The 17,275-nt window shown below is 40.1% G+C and overlaps 1 protein-coding gene across 2 annotated transcripts in view; it reads right to left on the bottom strand.

The window, feature by feature from the left end:
• CDH13 (cadherin 13) overlaps nucleotides 1-17,275 on the bottom strand; it is a 1,255,388-nt gene that overhangs the window by 1,179,074 nt on the left and 59,039 nt on the right. The window lies entirely within an intron of this gene.

Consider the following 17,275-nt stretch of genomic DNA (forward strand, 5'->3'; position numbering starts at 1 on the left):
CTGATTCCTTTTCTCACAATCCGATTTTTCTTACTCCCCCTTCCTTCCTTCCTAATAATCCCTTCTCTTTCTCCTGTTGCTGATTTAGATTTAAAACACCATCCTATGAGATGCCATCCATCACTATCTTAGGAAGAAGCCCTTGGTGTATATACATGTCTCCTGCAGTCCTATCCTGGGAATGGTGGGAGTTTGAAGAAAATTCTACACATCCTAATGAAGGGTATTCTATTTTAGAACTACTCCCATTTGGGCAAGCACTGTTCCATTTCCAGGACATTTCTTCAATAAGAAGCTCATTGGAACAATTTCATTAGAATACAAAATGGAAAAAAAAATAGTTCTTAAAGAGAGAGATTCTAAAGGTTCTCTGTTTAAAAGTTGTGTTCACATTAAACATTGCTTATGAGTAAAGATTCCAAAAGGAAAAATGAGAAGAAATTGCCACCCAGAAAACTCTTCATGTTTGATTTGTTTAATGTTCAGCGTCAACAACTCTTACACTTTTGAATCTTCCCCTCAAAGTGTTAAAAAAAAGTAGAGTTACAAAAATGTCCCGTGCCTCCTCCTTGACACTATGTATGTCTCTCTGACAGCCCAGCAGGAAATGGATGCTAGGAGCTCTTCCTCAGCCAGTCCATGGTCACAGCAGGCAGATGCTGTCCAGTGGCCTGTTCTCAACAGGATAAGACAACAGTTTAAAATATGTCATAGAAAACTTGTGTGTGTGTGTCAGTATACTCAAGATTTGCCTGTCAAACAACTTGAGTATTATTCAAATGGCTTCACAAGGCTATACTGGCTCTATAATAAGGCTAAAAAGGAATTTTGTAGAGTAGATGAACCTTAATACTGAGGAGAGAAAAGAGATGGTGAGGATACTCAGGGTCATAGTTGGAAATGTGATAAAGTTAGTATCTCTCACGCGTAAACATTCCCTTTGACCCAATTTGAGTAATTTGTATACTTTGTTGGCATCTCTGGAGCTATCATTTTTGCCCAGTACTGCCCAGGGACCCTAGAAGAAGCCATGCACATGCATTCAGGCACAGAAGCCTAAGATGGGCCTCTGAAGTCTTTTCCATTTGTATTTTTGATTCCAAGAGGATAATCAGTCTGGGCAGCTAGGTGACACAGTGGATAGAGTGCACACACACCCTGCCTGGAGTTAGGAATGATTATCTTGCTGAGTTCAAATCTGGCCTCAGACACTTACTAGCTGTGTGACCCTAGGCAAGTTGCTTAACCCTGTTTGCCTCAGTTTCCTCATTGGTAAAATGAGCTAGAGAAGGAATGGCAAATCACTCCAGTATCTTTGCCAGGAAAACCCCAAATGGGGTCACAAAAAATAGGATATCACTGAAAAATGACTGAACAACCAAAAAAGTAATCAACAAGCATTTATTAAGTACCTTCAATGTACCAGATACTATGTTAGGCCCCAGGGATATAAAGACAAAAATTCTACAGCCCCTGCCCTTAAGGAGTTTACATCCTAGTTGGGAATACAATATGTTCCTATATAAGTATATGCAAAATAAATATAAGGTAATTGTGTGGTACTGGCAAGGAAGGGAGTGGATCAGCAAAAGCCTCATGCAGAAATGAGCATTTGAGCTAAACTTTAAAGAAAACTAGGCATTCTCCAAGTTGGAAATAAGGAGGGAATGCATTCAAGGTATGGAGGAAGTGGGACAGCCACTGCAAACCACTGAAGATGGAGGTAGGAGGCCATAAGAGAGGAAATGCCAGAAGACCAGTTTGGCTGGACCATAAAGTATATGAAGGAGAGATGACCTATTGGACCTACATTCAACTGAAGACATATGGAAAGATGGCACAACTTATTTGCAATTGATGTACAAGTGCATCTAAATGGCTGATTTCACACAATTCTGAGATTTTCAGTTTGGAAAGCGAAGTTGTGTGACATACCTTCATCAAATCTCTGAGGAACATAAATCTTCTTAAAGGTCACATGGTTACTCAGCCTCCCCAAAGCAGCAGGGTGCATATTCTTTCCCAAAAGTCACACAGTAGATAACAAGCTCCTTCATTCCTAGCCCATAGTAGGTGCTTTATAAATGTTTTTTCCATTCATTTACCTGGCAGGCTCATCCTGTCAGAGTTGTGCAGGTTATGTTCTTTTCTTTAATGTATGAATGTATGACCTACACTTTTCCACACAATGCACCTTCACCTACATTTTTTCAGCTCGCCCAATGTATTATATTTCCTTACTTGTTAGGACTGTAAGCAAGGAAAGGTAGTAAAGAGAAATAGCAAAAGGAAAACTTTGGAACACTCGCCAGGGCCAAATAAAAGAGGACCTTCCTGCACAGGAGCTCAGAACCCTGAGGCCTGGGGAACATCTATAACCAAAGTGACTCCTGCTAACTGGATCATCCTCAGACTCATTTAGTGTGTTTGGGGTTTGCTACCAGCTGGTTCCACTAGACAGAAAGGAGACAAAGAGAACACAGCCAACACATGCATCTATTCTATACATAAGAAAGTAGTTTTCATGCAAGTGGTGAGAAAGGACACCAATTTTGGGAATGGAACTTGGTCTGCTGATCCAAATGGTGAAAATCAATTAGGCTACAGATCCGCAATAAAATTGACTCAGCATCAAATTTTTTGGGTTCTTTCAGACCTCAGTTTATCCTATTTGTATATTATTTGTACATAGTTATTTGCATTTGTCTCCCCCATTAGACTGAAATCCTGGAGAGCAGGGACCATTTTGTTTTGTTTTTGCCTGTGGTTAGCACAGAACTTGACACATAGTAGGTGCTTAATCAATGCTTGTTGATTGACTGACTGAAGCAGTCCTGGGATCTTTGAAGCATCTTTACTACATTCTGCTACTACATTTTGCTACATATTACTATAAGATCTAGTTCACCAAGAAGTTATTTTTCTCAAAAGATGATAACTCTAGCATCAGAAGGGGACCCAAAGGTGAACCAGTCCAACTCCCTTATTGGTCAGATGAAATTAAGGCCCAGGGAGGATATTACTTGCTCAAAATCACATATGAAATAAGAATCAGAGGTAGTTTTTTTTCTTAACCCACTTGAAGTGACTCCAGAGACAATTCTCTTTTCAATAGCCCAGTCTGCCTCTTATCAACCCTACCAGCCAACTCCTGCACTAACTGTCTTTAAATCACTCCTTGAAAATACAATATGGAAGACTCCTACTAAAATGAAAATAATGCATTCAGGAAGTATTTGTTAAATACCTACAGTGTGCTTAAAACTATTCTGGCTTCTGGGCTTCCAAAGAATTATGTGGCTGAGATTTTCCTCCAAAGAGCTGACAACTCACACACATAAAAGAAATTTGTGTCTGTGTATCATAGGCTTCCTTGTTCTGTTCTCTAATTACCAAGAGGGGGTAAAGGAACAAAAGGGAGGGCAAACTCTGCACTCTGTAAATGTGGTATTTGATTTTTGTCTCTTTTTGTACATTTGTGAAAAACTTGACTCTCACCCAAAGGAATGGGATGACAGATTTCTTGTTTCCAGTTTTAGTTTCATTTTGTTCTGTCTGATATAAATTGCTTGCTCTACTGATGTTTTCTCTAGGTTTGTCCTCTGTAGAAGGGTAAATCAAACAGTACTTTCATCATAATACTAAGCAAGCATTAGACAGATTTGAGGTTAGATAAGAGCTGGGTTTGAATCCCAATTCCAAAATTCACTAGTTAAGTGATCATTTTTTGCCCTTTGAGACCAGGTAGACCAAGGTTAATTCATCTTTCTTATGAGAATCTTTTGAATACAAGAAGCCAGATATCATCTCCCCTAAATTTTATGTTCTCCAAGATGAACATCATTGGCTAGGTGTCATAATAGACAAGGTGCTGGACTTAGAAGTAGGGAGTCCTTACTATACTACTTTAGTAAATACCTATTTCTTAAAAAGCCAATTGATTATGGATGGTTTAATAATAATCAGCTTATAACCTTGAAAACAGACCAACGGGGACTCATGAACTATGTAAAAAACCACACACACACACACACACACACACACACACACACCCTTCAATGCCTCAGGACTATACCGAGAGCCCTGAGGAGATACTGTAGATGCATTCTGAGGCCTGATTTATCAGTTCAAATGGGAGTTGAGATGGTAGCTCCAGAGCACATGCTGTATTAAGGCCCTTCTTTATCCTGATTGCCAATCTCTAAATGCTCATCAGCATTCATTCCCAAAAGGATTGAAGGAAAATTGCCATTCTGATAGGTCAGGACAGAGTATTGAGGAACTATTACCTCCTTTTCTCCCCCCTAGACATTAAGATATATTAAAAAACTAGTGTGTGTTATAGTAGATAGAGAGCTGGCTGTAGAGCTAGGGAGTTACAATTCAAGTCGCTATGCCTCAACCCCCATTAATGCATGATTAATTATTTTGGTTGCCATGGTACACTGACTCATGGTGAGTTTGAAGTACACTAAAAGCTACACATTACCCCCTACTCATGAGAACTGTTGTCTAGCCTCTCCCTACCCCCATTCTATACTTGGGAATTTTTTAACCCAAGCAGAGAAATCTATTATACCTATTAAATTTCATCTTATTAGATTCAGTCTATTGCTCTTGCCTGTTGAGATCTTTTTGGATCCTTATTCTTTCATCCAACATGTTAGCTCTCTCTCTTAGTCCCACTTCATTTTCAAATTTGACAAGCATAACTTCTATATCTTCCACCAAATTGCTGATAAAACAAAAATGTTTAACAGCCCAATCTCAAAGATCGACTCCTTTCTCTTCAGACCTCATAGAGCAATTTGTTTTTTGGACTCTGTAATGTAATTATTTAGTCATGGGAATTCTTTGTGGAGGCAGACCTCTTTACTTGGCCTGTACCAGGATGCAGAAAAGGAAGGGGAAAGGACTTTCTCTCCTCTTTGCTTCTCCTACCCCCATTTAGTCATGTCATTAGAGCAACTGGAACAATTTAGAAACAATGAATTCAGCCAAGAACGGAGACACACCCAAGGACCAACAATATGAAAAGATTGTCACCCAAGGGAAGAGAAATTTTCCACAGGGAATGTGACTCTTTATGACAGAGAAGAGCCTCTTGTCATTCAAGAAAGAAACATTTCTTTGGAGCCCTGTTGAGGGGTTCACTTAGCAAAAATATTGAAATTAAGGAGAGTTGCCTGAGGACTCTTCAAAGAAAGAAGGGTCTTCCAGTCCTTTCAGAACCAGGAGTTATACTCTGGACAGAAGTGAAGCAGCAAGGTGCACTTAGGGAGAGAAAGGAGATGGCATGTACCAGGTATATCAAACCAACACCATTTCAACCATCATCTCCTTTCAGAAGCTAGTAGAGATAGACCAGAACCAAGAGTCCTAGTGATATCAGCATCTTCTAGACCACTGACCCTGCTTCCAGCCCCACTCTTCAACTTTTGTCAGGGGGAGCCATCCCTATCAAGAAGAGGCCAACCATCCTTACCACCACCACCACCATTAATAACTGCCATTGATAAGCAGATAAGCACAAGAGTCCTGGGAACATGAGTACCCCCCCTACACACATACGCACACATCCTCTTCTGCTATCAGCCTAAACATTAAAAAACTCAGGCAGGTCAAACCACAACTACTTTCTATCCTCAGACCCCAGGTAGAAGGGAATAATTGAAGACCTTGTACCCAAGAGCCCTAGAAATAGCAATGCCCTGCAGACTAATGGTCCTGCTTCCAACCTAGCCCTTGAAAGAATTGTCCAAGAAAGCAGTTTGGTAGAAACTAGGCATAGACCAACATCTCACAGCATATACTAAGATAAGGTCAAAATGGGTACATGATTTAGACATAAAGGGTGATGTCATAAGCCTAATTTAGGAAGCATGGAAAAATATAACTGATAGATCTATGAGTAAGAGAAGTGTTTATGACTAAACAAAGAGAGAGGATCATGGGAAGTAAAATAGGTAATTTTGATTACATGAATTTAAAAAGATTTTGCACAAACAAAACCAATGGAAATTAGAAGGAAAGCAGGAAATGGGGAAAATTTTACAGAGTTTCTTAGATAAAGGCTTCATTTCTCAAATATATAGGGAAGTGAGTCAAATTTATAAAAATAAGAACCATTCTCAGTTGATAAATGGTCAAAAAGTACAAACAGGCAGTTTTCAGAAGAAGAAATTGAAGCTATCAATAGTCACATAAAAATTTTCTAAATCACTATTGATTAAAGAAATGCAAATTGAAACAACTCTGAGATACCACTTCACACCTACCAGATTGGCTAACATGACAGAAAAGGAAAAAATAAAACAAATGCTGGAGGGGCTATTCAAAAATTGGGACTCTGATACTTTATTGGTCGAGTTGTGAACTGCTCCAACCATTCTGGAGAACAATTTGGAACTATACCCAAAGGGCTATAAAGGTGTATACCATCTGAACCAGTAATACCACTACTTGGTCTGCATCCAAAAAAAATCAAAGAAAAAGGAAAAAGACCTATATGTACAAAAATATTTATAGCAGCTCTTTTTTTGTGGTGGCAAAAAACTGGAAATTGAGGGGATGCCCATCAATTGGGGAATGGCTGAACAAGTTGTGGTAATATGATTGTGAGGGAATACTATTATGCCATAAGAAATGAGCAAGGGGATAGTTTCAGAAAAACCTGGGAAGATGTACATATACTGACGCGAAGTGAAGTGAGCAGAACCAAGAGAACATAGTAATATCATAAGGCTGATCAACTGTGAAAGATTTAGATACTCTAATCAAGTGATCCAAGACAATTTCAAAGGACTCATGATGAAAAATGCTATCCACCTTCAGAGATAGAACTCATGAACTCTGAGTGCATACTTTTTCACTATTTTTATTTTTCTTGCTTTTTTATAATATGCCCAATAGGAAATATATTTTCCATGATTTCGTATGTGTAATTGATATATTGCTTACCTTCTTAACGGGTGAAATTTTTACAAAGAAAGAATTGCCCAGGGAAGCAATTCTTGTGAACATGTGTCCTGGCAACTGATTTTCTAGCCCCTGATTCCACAAGAGCCACAGCTACTGAAATCTCAGAAAAGAAAGTTCTTGAAGTCAAAATCCTTGACACCACCAAAAGGTTAAAAAAAACTGACAGTTTTATCAGTGAAGATGACACTGAAGAAGTGTTACTATTTGGTTTGCTGCTGTACTGATAGGATCATCAGACCTTTCCATTGGACTTGCTCCTGTAACCTCCTTTCCTATTAGAATATAAGTTCCTGGAGGATAGGGGCTTTCTTGCTTTTCTATTTGCATCCCCAGTATTTAGCAAAGTACTTTGCACAAAGTAAGCATTTAATGAATACTTCATTGATTCATTAAAATCATTTATCTTTTTTTCTTAATCTTACTAAACTAGTAAGCTCCATTTAGACAGTAGGCCATGGCTTAGCTACATTTTATTTCTCCCCAAATGCCTAGCACAGTGTTCTGCACATATTAGATGACAAATAAATATTTATTGAATGAGTTAATGTGAAAAGGTTTTAACAGGTAGACTAACAAATCTGACTTTCATCCTCCAATCAATGGGAAAATACTGAGGTTTTGTAATTAGAAGAATAAATCTTAGAGTTCAAGTTATTTAACCCATACCTGATGGAGGATACCTTTTCCTCCATATTCTCAACAAGTTAAGTGCTCATATAGCCAGGGCAGGGAAATCTCCAGTAAGAAACAAACTGCCACTTCCAAAGGCAGTGCATTCTAATTTAGGGAAGCTCTGATTGTTTAGATTTACCTTACTAGCAAATAACTAGTTCCAGGAGTAACACAGTTAATTGTGTGACTCAGAAACAATATTCTGGCAGGTGTGTGAACAATAGTGTATAGAGAAAAGAGACTAGAAGTTTCTTACAATAGCCCCGAAGAGAGATGATGAAAGATTGAGTGATGTCGGTAGCAGTCTGAGGAGAGAAGAGAAGACAGGTCCCAAAGACACTGTGGAGATAGAATAGATAGGATTTCACAACTGGTTGGATGCCATAGTATAAGGGCAAGGGAAGAGTCAATGCTAATTCTGAGCACAGGTGTTTATAAGTATGGTAGTACCATCAATTTAAAAAAAAATTGAAAAGGGTATATTTTTGCAGGGCAGATTCAGGGTAAGTTCAGTTTTGGTTATACAAGATTTGTTTGCTGTACCTCTGGGACTCATTCAACAGGGACAAAAGCTCAAGGGAGAAACTGGGTCTGGATAGAGAGACTTTGGAAAAGTTTTCACGGAGGTCATAATTGAAGCCATGGAATTAGGTAAAAATGATCAAGGAAGACAATGTAGAAAAATAAAAATGAGAGCCTGGGTCAGAGGGATTAGAAGGAAGAATAGCCAATAAAGGAGAAAAAGGAGCAGGAGGCAATAGGCAACCCAAGATAGAGCCAAGTCATAAAAGCCAAGGAGGGGAAGAGGAAAGTATTAAGGGGGGTAGGGTATTTTACAGTATCAAAGGCTGTAGAAAGTTTAAGGAGGTTGAAGAAGTATTAAGTAATCATCAGTCTCCATGAAGAGACCTTTGATGACCCAGGAAAAATGGTTTCATAATTCAGAGACTGAGATTTAGGAAAAAACTTAAGAGGTCATGTAGTCAAAAGATCATTTTACAGATGAGCTAATGGATACCCAGAAAGGTGAAGGGTCTGGGGTAAGATTATGCTTGTTGTGAGTACTAGAGACAGGATTTGAACTTAGGTGCTTTAGTTTTCTCTAGGGCTTTACCTCACTGACAGTAGAAGAGTGGGAATGGAAGCCAGATTTCAGGAGGCTTAGGAATAAGTGGGTGGTTTCTGCCAAAGGTAAAATGTGTGTTTAATAAATATCTTAGGCTCAGGGATGTGGTTGTCTGGTTGCTGCTAATAATGACATTTCCAATTTACAGCAAGGGTAAAGATCAGCACTACCATGGAAATTAATATTATTGCTTTATGGTGTTCTTGCCCAGAAATAAATAGGAGCAGGAAATGGAGCAGGATGAAGAGAAAGATCCATGGAAAGAGAAGAAAGTGGAGACAGAGACAGAAAAAGAATAAAGAGGAATGGTGGGGAGGCAAAGTCATAACTAGCGATTATTTTTTTAAGCTGGGGTAAAAAGCACGTTTTCAATTCATTTGGGAAGTTGGAGGGGTTGGGGGGTAGAGAATCCTGGACATCACTGGTGAAGCTTCCACTATGGGAAGGAAGCCAAATGGGATGGGGGGCCACCAAGTTACCATATGGTAGCTTCCTATTTTAACTAATTAGTCATTCTAACTAGGTGCTAAACTCAGTTGCTTCTTTGCTACTAGAAGACGAAAATCACTATCAATGCCCTTCTCTAAATTGCAAAGCCTTGGGGAAAAGCCCTGATCACCCCACTCTAGCTATAGTTCTGGAACGGAAAAATGTGAATATTCTAAAAGTGAAGACACAAATAATGAAGGGCCAGTAATAGGTGAAATTCGATGTCCAATCACCTGAGAATCCAGATGACAGTAGCAAATCCTAAAATGCAAACCTGATGGATACAGAAGGAAGGTTCATCTCTTTTTTGATCACCTAACAAGAGACCTGGGAAGTCATTCTAGTCCTCTGGATGGCCTCTCTTGTAGCTAAACACTGTATATGGGGAAGTAGGTCTTGAGGAATTAGGAAGTGACACCAGAACACTCAATTAAATTGCATCCTGTCAGCAAAGAAATCAATGACCTCCTCCATTAGTGCAGCCCGGCAAAGGAGCACACAACAAAATGTGCTGTTAGCTAGCTGTCATATTTATTCGCAAGCTACTCTCAAGGTATTATTAGACTAAGACTTAAGTACTTGGCTAAGCACCTGAGGAACACTAACATTTAGCAGGCTAGCCAGATTTTTTTAAATTCTCAGGAAGTTATAAAAGCAACTAAAGTATTCATTTTATCCAATGCCCAGTCCTTAGCCTTGTCAGGACATCATTCCCCAAAGAGTGAACTTTGACCATTTGAAGAAGATGTGAGACTTTGTCCATGAGCTCTCTGTTACTCAATAGAAAGAGAGAGAGTAATCCTGGACACCTCACAGGTGTTCTCTCAAAAGGTAAAGCTGTACATTGGAGAAGTTCAGGGCACTGATACCTCCAGGATGACTCTGGCTAATGCCAATATCTCCTTAATCATTCTGGTCAAACAGCCTGGAATCAAGTTGGTCTAGTAAAGTCTAGACAATTAAGTGGCTGCATATTTGATTTTACATACATTGGATTTGCTAGGACCTGTGCTATAGGAAGCCCTTGAGAGAAAAACCCCTCCATTGCTGTTCAGCAACTCATGGTCTTAGATAGTTCCTAGTTGCTCTAAAAAACTAAATGGCCTTCCAGGGGTCACACAATGAGCAGATGTCAGAGGCACAATGAACTCATCTTCCTTACTCAAAGACCAGCATTACATTCATACTGCCTCTCAATTTTATTATTATACATATATATTATATATTTATTATTATATTACAACCATCGTTATAAATAAGAGCAATCATAAATATACTTCAGTGGATCTGTGATTTGATCAGTATGGACACTCCTTCCAACAGTCCAGGTGGCAAGACCCATCCACAGTTTCATCCTGCTTAACTCTTATCTATGTCCTCTCATAAATTCCCTACAGAGGGTCAATCATACTGTGGGCCTTTCTGAAGATCCCTGGTATGTAAAAGGATCCCAGTGAAGCACATGGGCAGTGTGTAATCTGTTCTTTACCCTTGCTATATGATCCATTCACCTTCTTTTCTAATCATGCATTTCATATCTTGCCACACCTCTACTCAAGAAACTTGGATGACTCCCTATTGCCTCTAAGATGAAAAACACATTTCATTGATTTGTCATCTAACATTCTTCACAATCTGGCTCCAGCCTATTTTTTTTTTCTAAATTGATCACATCTTTCCCTGTCCCTTATGCATCTACCCACTACCAGGTACTCTATGGTTTGGCTAAACTGACCTACTTCATATTCCTCATGCATGGCATTCCATTTCCCACCCCTGAGACTTTGCATAGGCAGTAATGCATGCATGGAAAGCTCTCTTCCTTGCCTCAACCTCTTGCAAAACCCTAGTTCCACTCCAAGGCTCAGTTCAAATGCCACCTCCTAGAAGAGGCCCTCCCTGACTTCCCAGTGGTTAGTGTCCAAGTGACTGAAGAAACATATATTTCTTGTATTTACTTAATGGTCTTTGAGAGGAGGGACTGTTTCATTTTTGTCTTTGTATTGTCGGTGCCCAGAACAGAGCCTGGCACAAAAGCAGTCAGTTAGATGTCTATTAAATTGAATTGAATCTCTGATGACATCTTTTCCACCACTTTTCCTTTGCTTCCTTTATCACAGAATAATAAAATAATGGTAATAATAACTTCCATTTCTATGAGTGCTTTATGACTTAACACTCTCCTCAGCACCACTGTCCGAGGTAGGTGGCCTTTGACTGGCTCCTGAAAGTATGAAAGATTGCCTCCTAACAGTCCCCCACCAGGTTCAGATTTGACTTCTTGCCCTCCAAATCACCAAGCTCTGCCAACACACTGCTGCTCAGACAAAATGTGACCTCCTCATTGTTACTGAAGACTTTCCTTATTTTATTATCACCCTCTACCATTAGTTCTGGGTGGTGGAAGACACGAAGCTAATGTTTTTTTCGTGGACTGAGTACAGGAGTGCAGAATGGATGCAAAATGAAGAGATTTAGAAAATGCCATAATTACCATATAAAGTTGTTTTAAACACATTTTCTTAAATGCAATTGCTTAAATGAGCTAGCAAAAAGAACAAGGGTGAACACTGTATGGTAAGGAGGAAGATAATGGACAGACATGTTAACAGGCTACAAATTATGTATTTGAACATGTGACCCTTTCTCACCCTAACCCTCCACCTCTCTGAAAAATCAGCAGCATCTCAGGAGCTTATTAGGTCACATTAAAATAATTGCAGAGATTGAGCCCGATGGACTATTCGGGGTTCATTCAGGATTTAATGTCATCAGTAGCTCATTTAGAGCCTGTAAAAAGCTTAATGTGCTCTATTATACATCTGAAAATCACTTGACTCCATTCAGCCAGCCCACTGTACAGAGAAGAGTCCTCTCTTCTGGATTTCCTGCCACCTCACTTTTAGAGGAAGACAGTGGTCATTGGGACTGCTCTTTTCTTCTCCAAATATAAGAAGCATGTTCAAGAAAGGTCAAGAAAGGTCAGTGAGGATATGTCCATCCCGGCAGATCTAGGACAATATGCTTTGCCAAGTCTACCCCCTCCCTATTTCTCATTGCACTTCCTTTGGGTGCTATACACTTCAGACTAGATGGTAATGGAGAGGGAAGAATTTATTTGCATTTCCCCCTCCCCATTTTCAGACAGTCGCAGTTCCTCCTAAGGGACACAAGAATTTTGCAGAAGAAGGAAGTTCATTAAGTTTATTAAACAACAGTTATATGCCTAAAATTACCTAAGAAGCTAGTTCAGATAAAGACAACCCTTGTTTTCAAGAAGCTGACTATTGAGTGATGACGGACACTAGGTAAAAGTCACAAGGTAAGACACAGGTGAAGAAACAGCTACAGAACAAGACAGAGTGTTCCCAGGCTATGATAACCATACTTTCCATATATGCCTGGAATGTATGCTTCCTTTCCCTCTTCCTCTTAGAATTCAGAGACAAGATTTGAACCCAGGTCCTCTGATTCCAAAACCAGTGTTTTTTCACTGTCTGAGGCCAAATTGAGTGCAGAGTCCAACAAACAATGAGCACTGGCTACTGCCTGGTTTACCTTTTCTAGTTTACATAGGAAGGAGATGGGGGGGGTGGAGAAGGTCGCAGTTCCTCAGTCATTCTCCTTCCTCAACTACTCTGTAGCAAAGGTAGTGGTAGGCAGGGCTGATCATTGAAGAATGAAGGAATGGGGCTTTATGAGTTTCCCCTGGGTTTGGTTGGAAGATGATGAATTGTGCTGTTTGTTTCTTGGTATTGTTTGTTGACACCCCAGCTAAGTCTGCAGGAACAGGGTTAAATTGAAACACTCTGACCAAGTTACCTGAGTTTATACAGTGAGGGGCTATGGTACTTGTGATAGAACTGCACATTATATTAAGCATGGGGTGAGGTGAAGGAGAAGAGGAGGAAGAGATGGTAGAGAGAGACAAAGTATCTAACCTCAAGGAGCTCACTGTTTAGCTGGGTAATGTAGATGAAACATAGAAGGCCATCTTCAGTGATCCTGATCTATATCTTGCCTCTGGGCCCAGATGGCTGCAGAGGAGAAAGCGAGATTAATGACTTTGCACAGCCCTCCCTCACTTAAAACCAATTCACTTGCATGTCATGTCATCACCTCCATGATGTCATGGTCCTCTTCTAAAAGGAAAGGCGAAAGAAGAGCAAGAAGAATCCCTCGTTTTGTTCAAGGCTTAGGTCAGGGGCCACTTCCTGGGAATCCTTAGGATCCCCTTACTTGTCTTACTTGTGCTCTTTCCTTCCTCTTCAGATCATTATTCATGCATGAAAATGTTTGTTTACTTGTATCCTTCCACTCCACACCTAGTAGAATGGAAGCCCTTTGAGGGCAGGGACAGTTTAGATTTTTATCTTTCTATCATCTAGCACCTAACTAAGCACTTAATAAATTGTTCTTTTATTGGATAGAATATCTGATACAAAAAAAAGGTAATACAAGTGATATGGGAATCCAGAAATGGAAAAGAACAGCATGAAGTGAACACATCATCTGGGATGGCTTTAAGGAGGAGGCAGGGCTTACAATGGTACCTTAAAAGATGGTTAGGAGTTGGGGCAGTAAAAATAGAGGGGGAGGGGAAAGGAGGGAGAATCAGTTTAATAGTCTTATTATAATCACAGTATAAATAAGGTAGAAATAAAGCAGGCTCCTTCATATGCCTGCAATTCATTGATTCAGCTAAAAAGGCAATTACCCAAGTAGAATATGAACATTGTCTATCACATTGACATGCAGAGAAAATGCTGAATGCTGCAATGATAGGGAACAGTCCATAAAAACTTGGGGAGGTGAAATACCAAACTCTGCCTGTCACACTTTATTATAAGGAACTCAAATAAATCTGCTCAATCTCATCTGCTCGGAGCCAAACATCATTTTTTATTGTAAGGAGGAATGCTGTGACATTTTCTATAGAAATATCTGTAACTGGAGGTCTTCAAGTCGACTTCTTTGCATAAACAGCCATGTATACCCATTAAAATGTTAATTGACAGTGGGGAAACAGCTTGCTGATCCCTGCTTTGTCTGGATGGTCCTATGTCTTGGAGCCAGAAAGGTACCCTCTTTGAACAGAAAGCACAAATATATGTGTGTGTGTGTGTGTGTGTGTGTGTGTGTGTATACATATATATACACATATATATATATATACATATATATATATACATACATACATACATACATACATACTCTCCCCATGCTCTGCCATCCAGCTAATCCCATGGCTTCAAGATCTCCCCAGAAACACTGGGCAGCACCAGATCTTTCCACCCTTTTCCCTGGGCCGAGATGAGTCTGACATTAAGGAGAGTATGTTTTTCTCTGCACACAGTCTATGACATTTAATATGTAAAAGTCCTACACTTGAGCTTTAAAAAAATCAGCTATGCAAATAAAGACTGGGGGAGGTATAAATAGACAACAATTTGTGTGAAAAAGATCTGGAGGTATCAGCAGACTTAATGCAATAGAGCACATAGTAGATGGTAAGGCCAAACCAGCAGTATTAAGTTTAATTCTGGATATCACATTTTAGAAAATACACTGACAAACTGGAACATGTCCAGGAGAAGGTAACCAAGATTGTGAGAGGACTTCAGGCACCAATGGGAAGGATGATAGGCAGAAATGAAGAATTATAGAGGACATCATGGGTGTCTTTGCATATTTAAAGGGTTGTCATGTAGAAGAGTAATTAGTCTTACTCTGCTTGGTCTGGGCAGGGGGCGTGGAGAGGAGAAGAACTAGGAACAATAGATTGCAGTTAAAGAAAAAAATATTTAGGCTATGATGTCAGTGGGGGGGGAGGGGAAAGAAAGAAGGAAAACTTCCTCACCATTAGGGATGTCCAAAAGTGGAATGGATTGCTTTGGGAGGTGCTATGATCCTCCACCACCATCCCCCCGACTAGAAGTCAATATAACCAAAGGTCTCAAAGGAGAGGGTTTAGTCTAGAAAACCTCTAGATGACCTCACAAATCTCTTCCAATTCTGAAATGATGTGATAATATTAGTCAAATGGGGCTACCTCTGCTCATGGTAAGAAAATGTATCTCAAGTCACAGTCTAGCTATACAAAAGTAAATAAGGGAATGTGGAAGAACCCACCCCAACCAAAGAGAATCAAAGAGGCTGCTTTCTTTAGCAAAAGTCAGCTTCAAGACCACAAAGTATTTTCTCAGAGTGATGATGGCAACTCTTCTCTTGAGACAAGAAAAATTTGGGTTAAATAAAGGAAATTCAGGGAAATTCCTCTCCCTCTCCTCAAGTGCTAATAAAAAATAATACTTTATTAAGTGCTTACCAAGTGCCAGGCCCTTTGCATACAAAGACAAAAAAATGAAACAGCCCTTCTCTTCAAGTACCTGACACTTCTATTAAGGGAGATAGCATATATGCATAAAAGTAAATTCAAAATAGTTAGAAAGCTATTTAAACAGGTAAGTCAATGTGTACTGCAGGAAGAGGGGAGAAGGACATGTGTAGTTCAGCTACTTAAGAACATGAGCTCTGGCATCCCACTACATGGATTTAAGGATATGCTTTAGGCCACAGTGAAGTGGTCATAAGGTTAGGAATGCTGATGGTAAAGGGCAAAGTGGAGACCAGTCTAAACAGGTCATTCTATGTAAGTGGAATGCACCCAAGACATAGTTCTTCCCATGCCTGATCACCCTGGGGAGCCACGGTTTCTGTCTGCATTCAGAAGCTCAATAGGTCTACAAAGAGCTGCTGTTGCTTGGTTTTAATCACATTCCCATGGCTGTCAACACCAACCTGGTTGGACTCATATCCCCATAGGAGGAAGTGTGAAGAGTATTAATGTAGTGACAGGAAATTGTGTGAAAGCCGTGTTCTTGAGACAGGAAAGAAATAGGCAACTATCTAGCTTGGAATTGAGGTAGAGTAAACTGAGAAGCAGAAGCCACAACAGATTACCTGTTATTGTTGTTTGTTGTTATGGGCTCAATTCAATTTAACAAGCACTTATTAAGGAAGGCAGATAAATAATCCTCTCAGCTCCCTCCCAGATTCTCACCCAGAGGTAACAACAGAAAAAGGGATAACCTGTAAAACGCTTCCCTCCTTTCTGTCATGCCTACAAGACAGAAGGCTCCTTCTGTCCCACAACTGGTCACATCTGCTATGATCTTGGGCCCATAGACTAGGCTCTCACTGGAAACACAGGATCCTCATGGTGGATCATTAGAACAGCACAGGTCACTTCCCTCCATCAGTCATTTACAGCACAAAGTATACTGTACCACAGTGAGAGAGTTACCTTGGGATAAATGTTCCTTATTAGTGGTACCCAAAGTGGGGGGCTAAGACCACAGCTTGACCCAAAAGGGTTGATACTCAACTAATGAAAGGTGGAAAGATGGGTCAATTATGGACTGATCTACAACATAACTACAGCTCCCCTTTTAATATTCCACCCCTTCCCATAGCTGGTCTCCTATGTGGCTGTCCCAGTTGTGGACCCTCAAAGCAGTTTTAACCCAACAGGCACAGGCACTTCCAGTAGCCACACAGGCTCCTCCCCCCATACACACACACCTCGGGAAACTCCACTATTCGTCATCCCATTACCTAGTGGCCACCCCAGGCACCCCTCATCAGATTGCTTTAGAGGACTCTCTATCCCAGGAAAGTTGCTAGTAAGTCCCCTGTCCAACCCACACTACACACACACACACACACACACACACACACACACACATATGCACACACTTTATTTTTTCTGTGGACAAAAGAGGCAATGTACAAGGCACTAGTAGATAGCTATCTTCTAAGCCCAGAAGACCTATGTTCAAGTCCTGCCTCTGATATAGACTGGCTATGTTACCCTGGAAAAGTCATTTGATCTCTCACTGCCCTGATCAACTATCCAAGACTAAGTTTCAGAAAAAAATCACAGCTTGCATTGGTAAAGGGTGTTCTCTGCAGTATATGAGATCTTTATACCGATAAAATCAGAGA

Source organism: Vombatus ursinus, unplaced genomic scaffold, assembly GCF_900497805.2.
Source record: "Vombatus ursinus unplaced genomic scaffold, bare-nosed wombat genome assembly UNPS02009062.1, whole genome shotgun sequence".
NCBI lineage: Eukaryota > Metazoa > Chordata > Mammalia > Diprotodontia > Vombatidae > Vombatus > Vombatus ursinus.